The following is a 22,926-nucleotide window of genomic DNA, read 5'->3' as shown; positions in this document are numbered from 1 at the left end:
TTGTAGAGATGGAGTCTTCCTATGTTGCCTAGTCTGTTGAACACCTGGCCTCAAGTGATCCTTCTCCTTCAGGGACTACAGGCATAAGCCACCAGGCCTGGTCTTGAAATAAATCTTAACTGAATGACAATAATCAAACCAGGGGTTCTCAAATGAGGAAAAGTAAACATCATATACTATTAGAAGCCAGGTGGAAATATCAAAATGGGTCAGGGTGAAAACAGAAGTATCTTGTTCGAATGTTTTCATTTATTTTTAGTCATCATATTAACTTTATTTTACAATTAAAATGTTATTAAATGACCAGGTAAAAAGTTTATGGTTATCAAAGCATTGGTATGAGCTTAAAATTGTGGAAAATATTACATGATTTGTCTTGGATTTTTTTACCTAGTTCAATTCTGGGAAATGTATTAAAATTTCCCTGTCTGGTAATAGTTTCATTAATTTCTTCTTGAATGTTTATGCTTCCAATTCATCATAATGTGTGCTTTTCAGTGCACAAAAGTTTGATGCTATTATACCTTGTTTAATGGCGGATGTTTTTTGTAAAAATAGCCCTATATGCCATCTAATTATTTATTATTTGAAGTGTATTGTACTAATGGTATTGTTACCTGTTACCTTTTTATTTTTGGTGGTGGTTGTCATGGGAGGCTCTGTTATATTTTTCCACATCCATTCATTCCATGAGGTGGCAATCATTTTTGAACCAATGTCCAATCATGCCAAAAGCTGCAGATATAATAGTGAAAAACTTTCTAATCACATTGTGCCATTTTTTTAAAAAGTTTTCTTTTAAACAGCATGGAATTGGTTTATCCTTTTTAAGCTAATGTAAGAATGTTTTATAATTTAAGATTTAATTTACCTACTTTAATTGTAACATATTTTGTATATATATTTTTAAATTTACTTTTATTACATCTATGTCAGACATATACAACATATTTTGATATACATATACACAGTGAAATAATTACTACCATCAAACTACATTCTATCACTTATAGTTGTTTGTTTATATTTTCTCATTGTTTCATTCTTCCAAATTTTTACTCTACTATTAAAGCTTTCTGTTTCTTCTTATTTATTATTTTCCATTCTCTAGCCATTCAGGAGTTATTCATCTTACTTCTACTTCACTGTTGGTAATCTTTAAATACATAAGCATATGTAATTAATGTTTCTCCATCAATCTCAATAATTAAACTGTCTCTAAGAGCTCCCCCTTCAGGAACCAGGCTAGGCATTTACAAGCTTCTATGTCTTCAGTGATTCCCTTACACTACACAGCATTCACCACAACATACACACAGCACCTAGCTTCTCTTGAAATAAGCTAGAATTTACTTTTAGACAAAAATGATTGCATTATGGTCCTTGCAGTTGAGGATCCTTTCTTAACCATTTCATTAATATTTCATAACTTATATTATCAATAATTTAATTGTAATATATTTTATTGAACTCATTACTCTCAGGTTACCAAATTTGGCTATCAGGTCACTTGGGGAGCTTATTAAAAATACAGACTACTGGGACTTATCTCAGGTTTACACTTTCATAATCTCTCACTTTGGACTCCAGGAATCAGCATTTAAAGTCTCCTTGGCAGAATTCTCTTGCTTGTTATCTTTTCATTTTTTGATATTAATGATTATCAAAAATAATAGATAATAACCAAAAAGTCCTAAGAGGTGTGAGATGAGATCTCATTGTGGTTTTGATTTGCATTTCCCTGATGAATACTAATGTTGAGGAAGGATGTGGTGAAAAGGGAACCCTTAAACATTGTTGATGGGGATATACGTTGATACTATGCATTATAATGAACATACCATTATGCAAAACAGTAAAGATTCCTCAAAAAGTTAAAAACAGAACAGTCATATGACCCAGCAATTCCACTTCTGGGTATATATCCAAAAGAAATAAAATAGCTGTCTCGAAGAGACAGTTGAACTTCCATGTTCATTACAGCATTATTCATAATAGCCCTGATACTGAAGAAATTGTGATACACACATCACAATTGTGGTATATATAAAATATAGCATATAATATTAATAGTAATATATAATAATATTCCACACAGCTGAACATTTTTCAGTCTTCAAAAAAAATCCTGCCAGTTGCAACAACACCAATGAGTCTAGAGGACATTATTATGCAAAGTGAAGTAAGCCAGGCACAGAAAGACAAATACTGCATGATCTCACTTATATGTGGAATCCAGAAGGGTTGAACTCATAGAAACAGAAAATAGAATGGTGGTTACCAGGGGACAGGTGTGGGGATAACAGGGAGGTTTTGGTCAAAGGGCACAAACTTTGAATAATTTCTGGATACCTAATGAATGAATGATTTCTGACCTAATGTACAGCATGGTGAATATAGTTAATAGTAATGTATTGTATACTTGAAATTTGCAAAAAGAGTATATCTTAAGTATTCTCACCACAACAAAAAAAAAAGGTAATTATGTGAGGTGATGAAGATGTTAACTAACTTGATTGTGGTAATCATGCCACAATGTACACATATGTCAAAATAATCAAGTTGTATACCTTAAATGTACGCAGTTTTTATTTTTCAATTATTCTTCAATAAAGCTGGCAAAAGAAAATGTCCTTAGGTGACTTTTTTTTTTTTTTTTTTTAAGATGCAGTCTTGCTCTTGTCACCCAGGCGGGAGTGCAATGGCACAATCTCAGCTCACTGCAACCTCTGCTTCCTGGGTTCAAGGAATTCTCCTGCCTCAGCCTCCGGAGTAGCTGGGATTACAGGCACCCACCACCACACCCAGCTAATTTTTGTATTTTTAGTAGAGATGGGGTTTCACCATGTTGGCCAGGCTGGTCTCAAACTCCTGACATCAGATGATCCACCTGCCTCGGCCTCCCAAAGTGCCGGGATGACAGGCGTGAGCCACCAGGCCTGGCCACCTTAGGTGATGTTAATGCAATCTGCCCACAGGGCCAGTCTTGTAGCAGCATTTGTGACCCATATATTTTGCACCCCTTCTCATATTGTGACTTACTTGTGATACATTTTGACTCATTTTCATTTTGGCTACAGTACATCCTTAAGTCTCTCCCACTACCTCCTATTGTTTTATTTTGTTTTTTTTAAAACAGTGTATTTGCAGAATACTTTGAGTCTTTTTATGTATCAAAATACACATTTTTCCATCAAACATGAGCAAACTGTGTCTGGTGAGAGAATACTATGGTTGCAACCCCTTTTACTCACAGTTCTGAAAGGAATGTTGCATTGTCCTCTAGCATTTTGTGTGGTAGATGAGAAACTGGATAACAGTCAAATTCTCTTTTCCTTGAAGGTAACCAATACTTTTTCAGTGTCAACTTTTGTATACATTTTCTCCTTACCTTGGAATTCAAAATTTCATCATGGTATGTCTAAAAGATTTTATTTTCATTAATCTTCACCAGCCTGTGGTGAGTTCATTTAATGTGAAGGCTTTAAGAATTAGGTTCGGCTTAGAGGAAATGGTAATCTATTATTTCTCCTTCCTCACATCTGTTCTCTATTTCTAAAATTCCTATTATTAGCTATGAGATGAGCCCCAAAACCTATCCTATGTGTGTCATCTTCTCTCTTATAAAATCTCTTTTTTACTTACAGTTATGCAAATTTGGTCAGCTTTCCAATTAATTAATTTGGTTTCCAGTAGCATCCAGTAGCATCCGTTCTGATATTTACTATCTCTACTAAAGGGTATACTTTTTTGTTGTTCTTTTTTTCCTCAAGCAATCTCTCTTTCTTCTTTAATTGTGCTTTCCTTTTTTCTATTATTTCAATATTTTGGGGGGTACAGGTGGTGTTTTATTACATGGATAGTTCTTTAGTGGTGATTTCTGGGATTTTGGTGCACTCATCACCCAAGCAGTGTACACTGTACCCAACATGTAGTCTTTTATCCCCCATCTACCTCCCACCCTTTCCCCTGAATCCCCAAAGTCCATTTCATCATTCTTATACCTTTGCATCCTCATAGCTTAGCTCTCACTTTTAGTTCCTTAAGGAATGTCCATACTGTTTTCCATAGTGGTTGTACTAGTTTACATTCTCACCAGCAGTGTAAACGTGTTACTTTTCACCACATTCATGCCAACATCTATTATTTTTTGACTTTTTAATAATAGTCATTCTGACTGGTGTGAGATGGTATCTCAGTGTGGTTTTATTTTGCATTTCCCTGATAACTAGTGATGTGAAGCATTTTTTCATATGTTTGTTGGCTGTTTGTATATCTTCATTTGTGAATTGTCTATTCACATCCTTTGTGCACTTTTTGATGGGATTATTAGGTTTTCTTCTTGAGTTCCTTGCAGATTCTGGATATTTTAGTCCTTTGTTGGATGCAGTTTGCAAATATTTTCTCCCATTCTGTGGGTTGTCTGTTTACTTGTTGATTATTTCTTTTGCTGTGCAGAAGCTTTTTAGTTTAATTAGGTCTCATTTATTTATTTCGGTTTTTCTTGCATTTGCTTTTGGGTCCTTAGTCATGAATTATTTCCCTAAGCCAATGTCTAGAAGAGTTTTTCTGATGTATCTTCTAGAATTTCTATCATTTCATGTCTTATATTTAAGCCTCTGATGAATCTTGAGTTGATTTTTGTATAAGGTGAAAGATGAGGACCCAGCTTCATTCTTCTACATGTGGCTTGCCAGTTTTCCCTGCACCATTTATTGAATAAGGTGTCCTTTCCCCACTTTATGTTTTTGTATGCTTTGTGGAAGATCAGTTGGCTATGAGTATTTGGCTTTATTTCTGGGTTCCCTATTCTGTTCCATTGGTTTACTTGGCTATTTTTATACCAGTACCATGTTGATTTGGTAACTATAGCCTTGTAGTATAATTTGAGACAGGGTCTTGTTTTGTTGCTCAGGCTGGGGTGCAGTGGCATGATCTTCACTTACTGCAACTTCGGCCTCCTGGCTTCAAGCTAGCCTTCCACCTCAGCCTCCAGAGTAGCTGGGACTACAGGTGTGCCCTACCACACCTAGCTAATTTTTGTATATTTTGCAGAGATGGGGTCTCCCTGTGTTGCCCAGGCTGGCAAAAACTCCTGGACTCAAGTCACCCACCTGCCTCTGCTTCCCAAAGTGCTGGGATTACAGGCCTAAGCCACCACACCCAGCCCTGTTTTCTTATTGTTTCTTTTATTTGATAAATGTGATATCCTTCTGAGTTGGACAGGAAACTTCCATATAATTATTGTTCTCTCCTATATTCAACTTTAAATTTTCTCCAAACATTTGTGGTTATGGGCTTTGACAAGTGACATAGCCAGCAGAATAGCAACAGCATCTTTCTCCATTCCCTAAATTTGAATGACACATACTATTGAGTCAATAAACAGGTCAGAACAGCTCCCCCACATCTCTTTGCACAATGATAGCTCTGGAGACTCCTCAAGATTTGAGGTAGATGACTGGGGAGCCTTATGGGTTTTCCAGTTGTGGGACACAGTTTTCCCTCCTATATTATTTGATAGGTAGTTGGGAGAAAGATAGATCAAAAACAAAACTAAAACAAAACAAAACCTGCTTAAATTGCCATCATGGTCTTATCCCCAAATTTATTGACAATAAAAGGATTCTGTTATCATTTAAAAACATGCATACATGTGCATATATGAGAACATGCATACATGTGCTGCATATATGAGAACATTCATAAGACATATTTTTTCAATAAATGGATAGAACTCTGAACAAAAACTACTTGATTCTTGATCAGATGGAAACCTCATGTTGATAAACAAAAATGAGTAATTCAAGTACAAACATAGTTGAAATCACAATGTGCTGAAATGAGTATAATGCATATAGGAAAACTACACTAAATTATGTGGTATTTTATTATCATTCACACCTACACTACATTTAGTTTGAAATTTGAATTCTCACTGAAAAAGAATAAAACTAAATAAATAAATTTTAAAGATACAATTTTAACAGACATAAGATCAATTTAAAATGGCAGTGGTTTTACCTTAATTTGGGGATGCAAACATTCTAATCAATCAATTTATGTCAAAGAACTGAGACAGATTATCCCAGGTTTATTTTAAAAGAGATTAACTGAGTTGACCTAAGTAGTTTATCTGATTACTGTCATGGAAGAACACTGTGCCCATCAAAACAGCAAGATACAGGAATTCCTCAACTCTAACATACACAAACCTCACAATTCGTAACTATACTGGCTCCTAGTATTTGATGTTTTTACTACTTAACATATTTAAAGTATGTCTTCTGTCCTCATCATACTTAGAGTTATCTTTTCACCTCTCATTTCAATCAGTCTTTTTCCAGAACTCGGAACTCCTCTGTGCTTTATTTCACCCAGAAAAAATTATGATCATGGACCAGTCTTACTCCAACATTCATGATGACTGGAGTTCACGTCAAAAGTGGAGTCATTCTTGACACCTCTCTCTGCCTCCGCCAACACACCAGTCACACACCAGGCTGGTTCCTTGTACCTCTTGTCTATTTCTCAGATGTCTCTCCGCCTCCACTGTCCCCACTCTATTACAAGTCATACCTGACCCTGAGCAGTTCTCTCTGCTTCCTCTACTTGTTCTTCATGAAGCACTAAAATTATCTTTTTAAAAGAGCTGGTGATGATATTTTTCTGTGTATAGCCTTTCAATAACCTTCCAGTTATTTCTTATAATGCAGCCCAGAAAACTTACCATGGCCAAAAAATTCATGTTCCAGCCCCTCCTTCCTTTCCATCCTTATCCTCCAGCATCCCCTTCCTTCAGCCACAATGACTTTCTATTCATCCCTAAAATTTCAATGATTTCCACTTCCTGTACCTCCTCAGATACTATCCCTTTAAAATAAAAAGAAATCTCCCCTAGGTCATGCCTAGCTAAGACTTACTTGTCCGAGAAGCCTCTATCTTTGACTCCCCTCTTTTACTCACTCATAATATTCACTTTAACCACTGAACACAACCATAAGTAAACAAAAGTATGATTAGTTATTTAGCTTCTATTCTCCCAACTCAGAACATACGCTCCAGGCAAAAGGGATTATGCCTTCTTGTTCATCCTGTATCCTAAGGATCTGGTAGAGCTTTGTGTACAGAAGGAAGGTGTTCAATACATATTGATTGAATTTAGGAACCAAATGTGACGAATGGAAATCAAGGGGAGCTGCAAACTTAATAATACACACCCATATACATTCCTGAGCCACCTGAGAGACACTCAACAAATGACAACAGATGTCAAGGCCTTGCTGAGGAAGTTTAAGAGACCCCTTCTTTGGTTTGGAAACATTGCTAGAGCTGTGTGATGATACAAACATAAACAGGTGATCAGAGTGATGATTATGAGAGATGCAGCAATAACAGTAACAACTTACTGAGAGCTTACTGGTGTTAGATGTCATGCAGTTGATGTGGAATCTGTCACTTATTCCACATCATAAATAACAGTGAGCAGTATTATAATCTCCATTTTAAAAATGTTCACACTGAGACTCAGAAAAGTTATTTGGCTTGCCTGAAGTCATAGCAAGATTAACTAATATAAGGCCATCCAGGACATGAAGTTTTGTCTGACTCTGGATCCTTATAGCTCTTAACCAGTATACAAGACTCTCTCCTCATTTTGCCACCAGCTTATGTTTGACCTTGGCCAAGAGACCTCTCCTACTTAGTTCACAATTGCTTTTTCAGTAAAACGATGGTTTAAGTCCAGGTGACCGCCAAACTGCCTTCCACCTCCAACATTCAAGAGAATGCATATTTATAGAGTCATAAAAGGATCACAGTGAGATTGACATTCAATGATAAAAAATTTAAAATTATAATTTAGTAACATGTTCTTCCCAGTCTACTTTAGCTTTTCCATAAGCAAATCAGGAAACTATGCATTTGACTAAACTATTATCTCTCAAGCCATTTTATTAATACAGGCATAAGAAATTAGGAAGACAGAGAGGAAACACAAAGCAAAGAAAAAGAATTTGGGTGAGTTTTGAAGTCCAATAACAAGAGAAAAGAAATAGTCATTTTCTAATTTGCAAATTACATAACCAGCCAAAGCAGGTGGTCCAAGGTTAAACAGAAATGAGGGCAAGGTTTGTTAAAGGATTAAACTAAATGTTTAAAAACAACAATGACACAAAAAACAGAAAACAAAAAACAAAAACAAAAAAAAACAAAGAAAAAAAACGAGCTGTATCAAATTGACCTTCTTATTCAGATAAAAAATGATTGTGGGACAAACGTAATCCATTCAAACATAACTTTAAAAATAAAACAAGATGTGTTAATGGCTGCTTATATATCTCATATTCTATAAATCATCTGCAAAAAAAAATACGGCCCACCTCACACAGTAAGATGCTGCAATAGTCCTCAGGGAAAGCAGTGAAGGGGAATGCTCAAAATGCTTGATAGATAGATAATCCATTTAATGTAAAATCTCCAGGGCAGGAAAATGAGATACCTTTCACAGCAACTATCTCAAAGCCAACCTTCTGGTGCCTTTTGTATCCTTTCCCAATGCTCAGAGGCCCCTGCAATTCTTTCCCAATGTTCAGGTTGAACTGGCGTTTTTTTTTTTGTTTTTTTTTGTTTTTTTTTTGAGACGGAGTCTCGCTCTGTCACCCAGGCTGGAGTGCAGTGGAGCGATCTTGGCTCACTGCAAGCTCCGCCTCCCAGGTTCAGGCCATTCTCCTGCCTCAGCCTCCTCAGTAGCTGGGACTACAGTCACCCACTACCACGCCCGGCTAATTTTTTGTATTTTTAGTAGAGACGGGGTTGAACTGGCTTTTGTGTCACTTTTTGAAAAGCTTGAAAAAGTACACGATATAGGTCAGAATAAGTAGACAATTTATGCCTAACAATTTTTATTCTGTTTTGATATTGTTAAAATATTAAGAAAGTTCATAAGGAAGAATCTGGGGCACAGATATAAGGTTCAGGGATATGTTGGGGCTTATTATTTTCTTTTAAAAATGCAAAAAATATTTAAGAGAGCAATGTGTTCATACGGAAAAGGGAAAGATTCTGGTAAAAAGTATACAGTATAATTCTGGAGCATCAGTCTTACACAACTCTCTCTCAGATCAGATCCGGTCTTGTGCTAAGAGAGTCAAGGTGCTCCAGGAAGAAGTTATAGGCTTGACACCAAGAGGTCTGACTTGTTCTGAGCCTTCATCTTTACCCCACTTGCTGCCTCTCGGGATTCCAACTTCATACACTAGAGCTCAGAGATTGTAAAATGAAAGCCTGTGAGTCAAATCTGGCTCACAGGTATGTCCTGTCTAGCCCACCAACGATGCCTACACTGACTATGCTTTAAAAAGAATGTTGAATTTGTTGCCAACATTTTTAAAGCTGGAGATTTCACTCTTCCGAAAACAAAACCAACAAAACAAAAAAAATGAGGAGTAACAGATTCCACGCTTTTCTGCAGAAATTGAAGATCTAGAAACAATGGGTTCTCTTTCCCAAATGACAAGAGTGAGTTAATGCTCACCAGCAGTGCGTGCCGCATGTTTTCTGGACTTTTTCTACGTAGGCTCAAAAACTCATCTATTCTGTGACTACTCTAATTCTCACATTTAGGAAACCTGCTGCTGTTTATGAATGCTGCTGATGTGGACATATTTACTTCCTTGTATCAGTGAGGATTCACTCCATTTAGTCTAGGTTCTTTTCAGATGTGGAAGAGGAAACAATAAGAGAACAACCTGCCCAACCATTTTCATCTAAGGGGTAAGCATTTTACAATGGTTGTCTTTATTGCAGCAGCTGAATGTGTCCCCCATAATTATTTTACCAGTGTTTGAGACCACAACCACATTCATGTGGTAAGAAATTGTTAAATCAAAGCTTTTATTTCTTAATTATTAATGAAATATATTTTATGAAACATGGGGTATGTTTGTACTGAAATAATGATAGACAAATAATGAAGGATGGTAAACTTTTGGAAACATATCTAAACTTCTTACATTAATACTTCGGGGGAAAAAATTCTCCCTTTGTAAATCATTTGTTACAAGTTTCTTTTTATTTCTGGAACATAAAATTTGATCTGTCACTTTGCCACCCTGTCCTATTTACCAGGGCTTAAAAGGCCCTTCACACATTTTCATTTCCCATATATGCAGCATATGCAAAATTAAAGAACATTATGTATGAAATCCTGGCAGCTTCTATTAAATTGAATTCAAAAATTTGTAATTTAGGGTTTGAGGTTGAGGCTCCACTCTAATTTCATGATTAATGAAATTGTCCTTCCTAATTTGGGGTTCTTTTCATTCATTTTGATAGATTTCTGAGAATGATTTTGTGTGTGTGTCAATTTATCCATGTTTCTTAAATGAAAACAATGATTTATTTGATACCGACGTGTGAAAGACTATTAATTTCTAAGAAAATCCAAAGAGAAAATTGTGAAGTCAGGAACAAAATCAAGATAAACTGAAAACATTCATTCAAAACTATAACTTAGTGATGAGAATTTGAAATTAGTATAGAGTATAAAAGTTATATTTATTGAACACCTCCTCTAGACCAGTATTGTTTTAAGACATCTCATAGGACATTTTACTTGATTTTCACAAAAGCACATTTTTATAGATGAGAAAATACATTCATATCTTAGCTTGTTCAAAGTCATCCAGATAGTAACAGTAAAGTGAGATTTTGAACTCGAAAACTATTTCAAAGTTTTTTTTCGTTTTTTCACTTCTATTTTCCTTTAACAGCTTAAGTCTCCATTGACTCCAGGAACTCCTTCCCTAAGCCATCTTTTCCTCAGATAGTTCTGAATAATCCCATACAGTTTTGCCAACTCTCTTCTCACTACCCCCATAAACACATGTACACTAGACTTCCCCACCTGTCTCATTTCTCGTCGGAGTGCACACCTCCTCCCTCTACCTTCATACCGCATATCTTTAAAATCCTCCTCCTCTAAGAAGCCATCACTCATCAATCTCAACCCAGTCTCACATTTATTATCCACTAGGTCTTATGTAATCTCATTATATTAATGTGTGCTTACTTCATTTATTTTACTTTTAAATATCTTCTTCCATTTTTAAATGTGTAAGACAGAAATTTCAGAACAGGAACCAGAGCTTCTCTTTCTTTAGTCAAGACACATTAGACTCGATGACACACATATCTGAAAATGAAATCTATTTGGTAAACCGACGAAACAGAAGTGCAAGGAGGCAGGCAAAAAGAAAAGGAAGAAGGTCATTAGGAAAACTGGAAGAGGTACAGACATGCAGATGAGAAATATTCATGATCCCAAAACGGTTCCCAGAGACAAAATAAGCATCCCAGAGGGTCAGACTTCCCTTTCCCCAAATAGCCAGGAATATCCCTAGCACTCCATAGCTCTTAGTAATCTCATAAGGAGTGATTGGATCATGGTCTCTTAATACACATCATCCTTCTTCATGGTGTCTTTCAACTGCAGAACTACCAAAACTGGGGCCAGAAGATTCACATATTCCTATCCTAACTCTGCCCAGAGTTAATGCTATGTTGGTGATAACTTGCCTTCTCTCTGCCTCCATCTCATCTCTAAAACATTTACCGAGGGTCTACAATGGATCTTACAGACCTATGCAAACAAATGCCTCTCCAAATCGGGCTTCATGTACAGTTGTATTTCTCATTTTTCCGATTTATCTCTTGATGTTCCACATGCATGATGGACAGGAGGTCCACCGAGGACATCCACACGAGGGAGTAGACAGAAATCCGATCACTGCCATGGCTTATCGCTGCCACACGGTGGCGCTACTTAAGGACGCTGCTGAGGAAGGCGCTGGACAATGAACTCTACTGTATACAGGTTTTTACACAGACCCCACATGGCCTATGAAGAGCAATTTCACTTCCTGAATGCTAAGCTCATCGAAGACGCCCAGCACTTGGGCTTCCAAGGTTCCCATGGTTCCGTTTTTTTAATCCCACAAATAGCCACCTCCTAAGTCCCCAGCTGGTTATGGAAGCACTGAGACAGGAATGGCTCTGGCACCTACCATCTCTCCAAAACTTCATTTCTTTTCCCTCAAAGATACTAAGCATTTTTGCTTTTCACCCTGATTATACCCCTTCTGAAGCAGCGATGCCATTGGTCTGCCCTCAGGGGAAAATCTCACATAAATGATTCTAAGGGGAGTGATTCTGAACTCTCTTACTGGAGAAGAGAAAAAGCAACCTGAGCTAACCACCCCCTCATCTATAAAACAATGTAGAACTGTGTTAAATGTTTTGATGGAAAAGCAAAGGTGCTATAACAACACAGTCGAGGGAATCCTCCTGTAGACTGGAGGGTCAAGAAGGTGGTGCTTTCTGAGGAAATGGCATCTATTCTGAGATCTTAAGGATGAACAGGAATCATTTGGAGGCATTTCACATAAAATGCACCACAGTTCAAAGACTCTGGTGCAGACAAAAGCTAGTTCTGTTGGAGGAAGCAAAAGACCAGTGTGGTTTCACAGTAGAGAGCACGGGGAGAGTGAGAAGATGAACCCAACCTGGAGGTCCAGATCACGGGGCGCTTGGCTAGCATGGTCACCAAGACCCTTCCCGATCACTGTTTTAGGATTCAGTGCCCACTGGCGACATCACTGAAATACTTAATTCACTTAAAACACTTAATTCACTTAAAAACAGTTTTCAGTCAAGTCAGGCAAAAGAAAAACAGCTGTGTTCACAAAAGAAAAAGAGCTGTGTTCTATAATACATAGATTGTTGTAGGTGCCCTCTGTTCTTATCCCCAATCTGCTGAGGAGCTGCTCCTGGGGGACTCCAATGTCTCCGATCTCACCAAAGTCACCTCCCAGGTACGGATAATCTGTGTTCACATGTCCTGTGGCACCAGGTGTCCCACACCCCCATAAAAGAGCCTCTGCAATCAGAAGGTAAGAGGTCAGGTAATTGAGTCAAATTTTCATTGCTGCACAGGAATTAATTAATGCAGGCAGGTAAGCACTGGAATAGAGAGAGACAGAGATGGGGAAATTAGGTTTAAAATTAGCTTTCTGAACATAATCAGAAGATTATGTATAAGGTTTACTGTATTATGATCCCAAGCTTTTTCTGAAAACAAATCTTTCGGGGAAAAATAGTTAAATTAAAATGGCAAGATGCCAAAGTCTAGGTCACAAAAACACTTAAAAAATTTTGAAAGGTATCTGAAGGAGATGGATGATGGGAGAGGTTTTTTGTTATTGTCAGATTTAGGACACTGGTGTTTTTCTGCCATCTATCAAATCTATTTACCATGAGCAGGACTTTTTTTCTCCGGGCAGGCCCATACAGATAGAGATTCTAGTGATTTCATTTCCTCCGTATTTCTGGTACTTTTGTGGATCACACAGAGGATGATTAAATGGCTTTTCTGTATTGTTTGTTAAATTTGACTCTTCCCACGAATTGGGGGTGGTTCCCATGGGAACCTCTGAACGTGGAATAAGAGCAAAACAGATCGCAGACAATCATTCAAGTCTCTATTGAAAGCACACTTGGCAAAATACTTTATTCACTATTTCTGTAGAAGCAATTCTCTATACATAATAAATTTGAGATCTAAGGAAGTAAAAGTCTGTTTTGCCGTTGTTGTTTAATGCTCATCCCAACTAAAGATCTTAGTACTTATTCCACTTTTTCAAAAAGTTATTTTGCACACAGATTCAGACAAGGATATTATGCCAGAAACCATCTCTAATGTCACTTGAGCAAAATACGCCACTGTAGATTGAATGGTCCAGGATGGAAGAGAATATATTTTTGGAAAGGAGAAAAATTACCATATCCTTTTTTTTTTTTTTTTTTTTTTTTTGAGACAGTCTCACTCTGTCACCCAGGCTGGAGTGCAGAGGCACAACTGGCTCACTGCAAGCTCTGCTTCCTGGGTTCAAGCAATTCTCCTGCCTCAGCTTCCCGAGTAGCTAAGGATTACAGGCGCCCACCACCACACCCGGCTAATGTTCGTGTTTTTTGTAGAGACGGGGGTTTCACCATGTTGGCCAGGCTGGTCCCGAACTCTTGGCCTCAAGTGATCCTCCCGCCTTTATCCATTGTATCACAGACAACAGGAATTATTTCAAAAAATAACAGAATATAAATGTTAATACATTAACCAACATATATTGCTTCAAACAAGTATGATTTACATAAGGTAGAGCTAAAGAGAAGTTACAAAAATAATTCTCATATACACTTGTGATTTTTCATTTGATCACAAAAACTTTTTTAAGTTCCTTAAGCTAAAGATCCCACACTGCTGTCTACCTAATACCATTACCACTATGTGAAATTTACACATGACTTTCCACATTTCCGGGGCTACAGCTGAAGCCAACACACTCTCTCACCTAGGAAACAGAAATAGCCTCATAACTGTTCTGCTCTCTTTCACCCCAGATACTTCTCTATGTAGCAGCCAGAGCAGTATCTAAAAGACAAATAGATTATTTAAACACTTCAACTACCTCCCACTTCAGAATAAAGTACACTTTTACTATGGTTTAGCACTCCCTTTGTGAGGGGGCCATTGTTTAATTTCATTTCTATCTCCTTCCCACAAACTCCTCAAAAAGTTACTTTGCTCTCTATCTCCAATTGCTCTCTGCCGATATTCATATTTAAAATCACTCTAATCAGGTTTGCACCTCCAACACTCCCATAAAACTGTATTTATGAAAGTCAAGAATTCTCCCAAAGTTACCACATCTAACGACCAATTGTTGGGAGTTGCCTTTGACATCGTTTGTCACTTCCTCCTCCTAGATACTGTTTTCATCCATTTAGTTTGTAGGGCATTTTCCTTCTTCCTCCTGGGTTGCTCCTCTTCTTCCACACATTGTAACGATGTAGTAATGCTATCTTCGGTCACCCCTTCTACTACATTCACTCCCATGGTGATCTAATTTGCCTTGAGGTTTTAAATACCATTGGTATGCCAATAACTCTTACATTTCTGTCTCCATTCAAGACTTCTTCTCAACTCCAGACTCTTATATCCAACTCCTTATTTCACTTCATTCCCTGGATTCTCTATTATTGAGCTATTGCCACAAAACTTCCGCATAACAGACCACCTCCAAATTCATTGACTTACAACAGTAGCTATTAATGCTCCTGAATCTGTAGGGTCTGGTAAAATCTAAAGCAGGCTCCACGGGCAGCCCTCCTTCCAACTGTGGGATGAGTTGGGCTTAGCTGGGGTGGCTCTGTGTCACTTGCATTCACTTGGTGTCCAGGCTAAGAGGGCAAAGGCTGCCCCAGGAAAGCTCTTCTCATGATAATGACTGAATCACAAAAGGCTGAGCCTGACCTGTGAGTACATTTCAGTCTCCTTCTTCTGTCTCACCTCGACATGACCCACCAGCCAGAGCCAGTCATACTGCCAAGCCTAACTCAGGAAAGCAGATACAGAAGTATGCCCTGGGAACAGTGGGTGTCTCCCACTTTACACAGCCACTCCTCACCCCATCCAATCCTGTTCCAGCACTAGTCTTTCCCATCTCAATCTTCTATTTTTTCAGGACAAAACACTTGACATCACATCCTGGATTCTTCTTTCTCTCATACTTCACTTCTGAAGCCTTCTAAATATATTCAGAATCTGGCAAAGTCCCATCATCTCTACCATGCCCCTGTAAGAGCTACCGGAGTGTGGCTCATGGCTTATTCCATTATTCTGCAAACAAGTCACCCTGCTCCTAACTTGGCTCCACCCCTCCCCAGTCTATGCACCCCAAAGCCACCTACCAGACAGCACCTCATATCAATCAAACTGAAGTCCTGACAGTGGTTTATAAAGACTGGCCTGACGCCACCTCTAATCACTTCTCTAACCTCTTCTCCCACCTCACTCATCTCACTCACTCTGTTCCAGTTATAGAGGCTTTCTTGAGGCTCTTTGAGCAAGCCAGGCCTACTACTACCTTATGACTTTTGTACTAGCTCTTACCTGTGCCTGGTAATTCCTTCTCCCACATGCCCATCTGACAAACTCACCCCGTCTCCTTCAATATTTTGTTTAAATGCCACCTGCTCTATGAGACCTACCTTGACCTCACTATTTTACACTGTAACCCACTCACTCCAGCACTCCTACCTCCCTGCTTACACACACTTTTTGTAACACTGATCAGTTAATATTGTACATAATTTACTTAGAAAAGATCATGCATTATTGTCTTAGTCTGTTGCTGATAACAAAATAAACTGAAACTGGGTAATTTATAAAGAAAATACATTTATTTCTTACAGTTATGGAGGCTGAAAACAGAGAGGCCACATCTGGTGGGGGCGTTCTTGCTGGTGGGGACTCTCAGCAGGGTCCCAAGGTGGCACAGGGTGTCACATGGCTGAGTGTCCTAGCTCAGGTCTCTTTTCCTTTTCTTACAAAGCCACCAGTCCCACTTTCATGACAACTCATTAGTCCATTAAGTCATTAATCCATTAATCCATGAGTGGATGAATCCATTCTTGAGGGCAGATCCCTCAGGGTCCAATCACCTCTTAAAGGCCCCACTTCTCAATTCTGCTACATTGGGGATTAAATTTAAACATGAGTTTTGGAGAGGACAACTATGCAAAACATTGCAAATATGTTGGCTGATGTATCCCAAGAACCTTGGATAGCACCTGGAACATAGATGGCTACAAAAATGTATTCAGTCATTTATCCCCTTTCTCAGCCAGACTGAGCTTGTTTTGGCCCCAGAGCCCTGGCCCATGCTGTTCCTTCTGCCTGGATACTTCTTTGTTCAGACAGTCTCTTAGCTGCCTCCCTGTCAGCATTCAAATCTCTGTCCACATACCACTTCCTCATAGACATTTCGTCCTTCTTGCCTCTTAGTCCCATTTTCCTATTCATCGTTTTCTTCATGCTTCCACATAGTCAAAAATATTTACTTGTTGGCCAAGAGAGGTGGCTCATGCCTGTAATCCCGGCACTTTGGGAGGCTGAGGTGGGCAGATCACTTGAAGTCAGGAGTTCCAGACCAGCCTGGCCAACATGGCAGAACCCCGTCTCTACTAAAAATACAAAAATTAGCCATCTAAAAAAATATATTACTTGCTTACTAGCTATTGTCTGTCTTCTCCTATGGGGTCCATGAGAACACGGAATTTGTCCATTTTGCTCATCCCTGTATCCTCAACTTACTTATGATAGTTCCCAGTGGACCAGTAGGAACTCAAAAAGTATCTTCTAAATAAATAAACATCCTCCCCAAAAGAGAAAGCAAACAAATCTTGTCCTCCTAATGTGGAAGAAAAATGGTAATTGCATTGAAGGGAGGGCAAGCTTTAAGAAATTAAACAGAGTGAACATGAGTTTTGTGGTTAAACAGAATGTTCTCCAGTTTAGTCATCCTTAAAAGCTGCAGGAGAGTGCCCTGCTCTTCCAAGATAACATGCTTGAGAATGACTTTAAGAGTAAAACCAAGAAAAATAATCTTCTGGTGCTCATTTTAGGTTGAGTAATTTCCTCAATAAGAAAACATGCATAAAATGAACAAGCAAGTTATCTGATGTTTCAAATGATTAAGTGCAAGCTGAGATAGCTTTGAAGTAGCTGCTACAGAATCCCCATGGGAGGATCTGTAGACAAATAATCAGCCTGGCCCATAGAAATAGATTTCTCCAACAAGGGGGAAAAAAATAGAAAAACATATGTCTTACAACTGGTACAGATACTTACAGTTTCAAATATCCCAAAAAATTGCAAAGAAAAAAAGAAATATTAATTTTCCAAGAATGTTCAGAAGTCTATTTATGTTAAGAAATAAGTTGGTTTAGGATATATTACAATTAATAAACAACTAATATTTAGCTGACATTTTTATTTTTTTACTTATTAAAAACACTGTTATAGATGCTTTATATGGATTTAACAGTGTTCTATGAAGTAAATGATCTATCCCTATATTAGAAATGATGAAACAGAAGCAGAAATAGTTGAGGCAACTTTGCTCTAGAGCATATGCTCTTAACCTCTGTGGTAAATGCTTCTTAAAGGATAATATCAATTTACTGAATGCTCACAATGCGTCAAGTATGTTGCTAAGCATTTTGTAGAATATCAGATTTTAAATGTATATGAATAAACCTAATCATTACATTTAAACTGTAACCTTGCATATATTCAGCTTACTCGGTAACACAGGAAAAAAAAAAAAGCTATGCCCACCCCATTCCCTGTTGAATTTGCATTGAAACTCAAAGGTCTGCCCGACAACCTTGTAGAAATAATTTTTGGTTATTTCACCAGCATGAGTCAGGCTTCTGGTTATGTTATCAGCATGAGGAAGTGAAAATACACAAGTCAATTATACAACCTGCAACTACACAACCTGCAGTTGCACAACCTACTACTACACAACCTGGTTATTGTCTTTATACTAAACATTAAATTAATTTTATGTTACAGGGAAAAGTCATTGCATCAAATCATATAAATATAAACATCACTATTCTTAAAAACTGCAAGCTTCATAGCATTTATAAATACAGATTAAAAAATTACACATGACCTAGAGTAGTATCTACATAGCATGCTGTTTTAAAAACATCAAATAGTGTTACAGAATGTCAAGCAATATTTCCTGTGGCCTGAGGGAATGCAATTTTCTAACTATGAAGGTCTCCATCTTCAGCATATAAACCTGAAGGTGCTTTTAGGGGACAGCAGTAAAAATGTGAGCTAGTGGGGCCTCTGAAGTATGCATTCATCTCAAATTGACAATTTATGGTCAGTAACATACTTCTCAATGTATCTCTCTACAGACTAAAAGTTGCCATTGAACTTACCCTCATATAAATGTGCTCTGCATGAAAACAGACAAATAGAAGTGTGTACCCCTTAGAACAAAATAAAACCACTGCGTATGATCATGGGATTTCTACAATATTAGCAGTCTTTGCACTACTCCACTACTTGACCAAATCTGAAGGCCACCAGAAGGCAGACAGAGCATTTCTGAAATGATATAATAACCTAATAGCTGACCCAAAAGTTTCACACACTGGGAAATTTGCCTGATTCACTGATATCACACACATAAAAAACCTCTCAGATTAGAGCAGAATCAACAAAATATATAAAACTCGATACAAGTAAAGAAAGTTTATAATACTTCAGTGTTTGAAATTACAGTAAGAGAATTAATGGATTTACTACATACACACACACACACACACATATACACACACACACACAGTCACAGCAGAAAGGGGATGTAACGTTCAATTGACATCCAAAGGTAATTCCGCTAAATGTTAAAAAGTATTAAATATACATTTCACAGAAAATTACATTTGTCCTTGACTTTTGCTTGTCTCTGATCCACATTATTAACACATCATAATACAATATAAATGCCACACATTGGAACTGTCCCAAGGCATCTAGTTATATGGAAGGAGGGACGCATTAACATTCACCGACTCATTTAATTTCGTCATCTGATAATTATTAAGTCCATTTATCAAGCCTCATAAGATTTACACAAACTGGGTAATTTTACCCTACTGTCACAGCCCAAGAAACAGTGTACATTTAAAACCAGAAGTTAGAACATTACAGTTAGACCTACTAATATGTTTTTCTTTTTTTTCTTTTTTTTCTTTTTTTTTTTTTTTTTTTTTTTGAGAAAGAGTCTCACTCTGTCACCCAGGCTGGAGTGCAGTGGTGCAATCTCAACTCACTGCAACCTCCACCTTCTGAGCTCAAGTGATTTCTACCCCAGCCATCTGAGCAGCTGGGACTACAGGCACACACCACCAAGTCCGTCTACGTTTTTTAAATTTTCTGTAGAAACAGGGTACCCCTATAATGCCCAGGCTACTCTCAAACTCCTGGGCTCAAGCGACCCTCTCACCTAGGCCTCCCAAAGTGCTGAGATTATGGGAGCGAGCCACTGTGCCTGGTCTTACTGTTTTCCTGAATAATCTTATCTGAATGTGACCAGCTTCCATAGCCCAAGAAGCAGCGTATGTTTAAGGTGAAATCTGCAGAATTGCAATCAGTCCCACTACTATTTTCTGAATTATCATTGGCGATAAAGTCCCACCACCAATCAACCATATGGGAGCCATGAAATAATTCCAACTTGAGACACACGATACATGCCTTAAGATAAGAAGAAAAACAGCACTAGGAGCCAGCTTTAGAGAAATCAGTATCAATAGAAGTAGTGTGGGAGTGAAAGAGAATCAATTAGAAGAATCGCAATGAAACAGACAAGGAATTTGAAAACAGGAGAGGAGTTTTTAATGAGGACAGATGGACTGGGAGAAAAGTCTTCTAGGTAGAAGATACAACACAAGGAAAGACACAGAGCCTGGAAATTGTGAGATCCATTTGGGAAAAGGCCGTCTTGTTTGATCAGAGCAGTAAGTATGAAATACAGAGAGGACACTGAAAGGAAGCACATCTCCAAAGGGAGACTAGAATTGTGTCATAAAGGCCTCAATTCAGGCTGAGGAGCCTGTGACTAATTTGAAAGATAATGGTGAGCCAGTGAAGCCTGTTGAGATGGGAAATAATGGGATTGAAGCATTGACTGAGAAAGACCTCACTGGCACCTCTACAAAAAATGGGCGAGGAAGGTTAAACAGTGGAGGATTGGAAAGGGGGAAATATGTGTTGGAAGATGTTACCATAGGTGGTCATAAAAAATAATTAACAAATAAAAGTCATTTCCATTTATGATACATAAAAATTAATGAGCCCCTAGCTTCTGGTCTGGCTTCTAGAGTACTTAATGTTGGTCTGTTAAAATTACTGCGATTTTTTTTTTTTTTTGCTAGTGTTAATTTGTTAATTTGCTTTTATTTTTTAGTCCAAGATATGAAGAACACACATGGTTAAAATCAGAAATAGCATGAAAATCCAAACTAAAGGGCTGGAATGCTCCTCTGATGTATGCTGAGGGTAGAAAAATAATAGTAATTAAAAAATAAAGTGCTGGAATACTTAAACAATTGGACATTTTCCATAGTACTATGGAATGAGGCCAGGTGCAGTGGCTCACTCCCGTAATCCCAGCACTTTGGGAGGCCGATCACGAGGTCAAGAGATCGAGACCATCCTGGTCAACATGATGAAACCCCATCTCTGCTAAAAATACAAAAATTAGCTGGGCGTGGTGGTGAGTGCCTATAGTTCCAGCTACTCGGGACGCTGAGGCAGGAGAATCGCTTGAACCTGGGAGGCAGAGGTTGCAGTGAGCCAAGATCGCGACTGCACTCCAGCCTGGGTGACAGAGTAAGCCTCCATCTCAAAAAACAAAACAAAACAACAACAACAACAAAAAAAACTGTGGAATGAAGTGTGAGCTCTAAAAACAAAAGAAAGTGATATTTACTAATTATCTGCTAGGTACCAGGCTTTACAACTTCCCTGAGAAGTATTGATAGTCACCATTTTACAGATAAGGTGACATATAACTAACATATATCAGGGAAGGGACCAGACCTCTCTGGCTGAAAAGTCATATCATCTTTTTTTTCCACCACACTACATTTGAACAAATGATAAACTGCAGGCTATAACCATTAGGGAGTTAGGAAATCAATATTGTGGGTCATGACCAGTATATAATTTACAATGGGATAAAATGTAAAATATCAAGTAAGCACTGATTATAATAAGGGTAACTAATATTTTATGAACTGTTAGTTTCATATATATGTGTTTGTATGTGTGCATTTACTGGAACAGGATATAAAATATATTTACTATTTTAGAGAAGAGCAAAACAAATTGGAAATCTACTATACAGATACTATATACATAGATATTACTGTAGATAGTAATATCTATCTACAACATATAGATATTGCTCAGGTTACCTTTAGAAATAAATTTTAGTCTAATCAAAAATACTTCAATCTGTAGTAGCTAAAAAAAAAATACTAACAGCAGTTACTCTAGGTTTAGCATATGATGACAGAATTAATAAAATAGTCAATTATTCACTAAAGCTACAGTAAACAAAAATCAATAATTAACATCAATAGAAGTCTTAGCTTCCTATGTACTCCTCAGATATAGATGAAAATATTATTTTAAAAATAAAATAAATATAAATTAAAATAATGTAGCAATTTTACCTGTTTTCCAAATGATTTCTAAATTTATGTAGCTATTTTCTTAAAATGGTTAATTATCAATTCTCAAATAAAAGTATTAAAGATTAAAAAACAAAACTAATGGCAAGACTTCATTTAAAAAAAAAATAAGAAGCATGATTCCAGTGTACTAATTACAACATCCCGAGTTTGTTTTCTAGTCTATTATGCTAGGTTATGTGACCTTTGTCAAATTACTTAAGGCTTCTAATCCCCAAATATTCTTATATTAAAAGTGGGAATGATAATAATAACATATTTCATAAGGTAGATAAGGAGAAACCCTATGTAAAGTGCTGAGCAAGAATGCCAAGCTCTTAGAAAATGTTCAACAAATAGGATTGAAATTTTATTTCATGTATAATGCTTGGCATGATTAATTTACGCCAAAAGCCAATTGTTGCTGCCAGTAAATTTCATAATTAAACTGAATGTGAGGCGGAATCGTAAAAGCTAAAGTTTGAGGGTATTTCACCTTATTCCCGATTTTTCTCAATTTGCCAGTCCTTTCTTGTCTTCTTGCTCTCTGTGAACTTAAAAAAATTAAAAGCTCAATCTCACTTTGCTGCACTATTATGTTTTGTATGATTATTTCCAAGCCTCTAACTGGCGAAGCCTTGATTCTCAGTCCTGAAGGATTAACGGTAGCACAGGGAGTGCAGAGAGATGCAATGTGACAAGGCCAGAGTTGCTAGGCCTGCAACATGACCAACGGTAGCTTAAAATTCCCTAAATGGGTTCAGATCA

At 37.5% G+C, this 22,926-nt stretch overlaps 1 protein-coding gene across 3 annotated transcripts in view; it reads right to left on the bottom strand.

The window, feature by feature from the left end:
• CNTN4 (contactin 4) overlaps positions 1-22,926 on the bottom strand; it is a 975,811-nt gene that overhangs the window by 899,540 nt on the left and 53,345 nt on the right. The window lies entirely within an intron of this gene.

Source organism: Macaca thibetana, chromosome 2, assembly GCF_024542745.1.
Source record: "Macaca thibetana thibetana isolate TM-01 chromosome 2, ASM2454274v1, whole genome shotgun sequence".
In the NCBI taxonomy this organism is placed as follows: domain Eukaryota; kingdom Metazoa; phylum Chordata; class Mammalia; order Primates; family Cercopithecidae; genus Macaca; species Macaca thibetana.
This window is presented reverse-complemented; position numbering and strand designations above follow the sequence as displayed.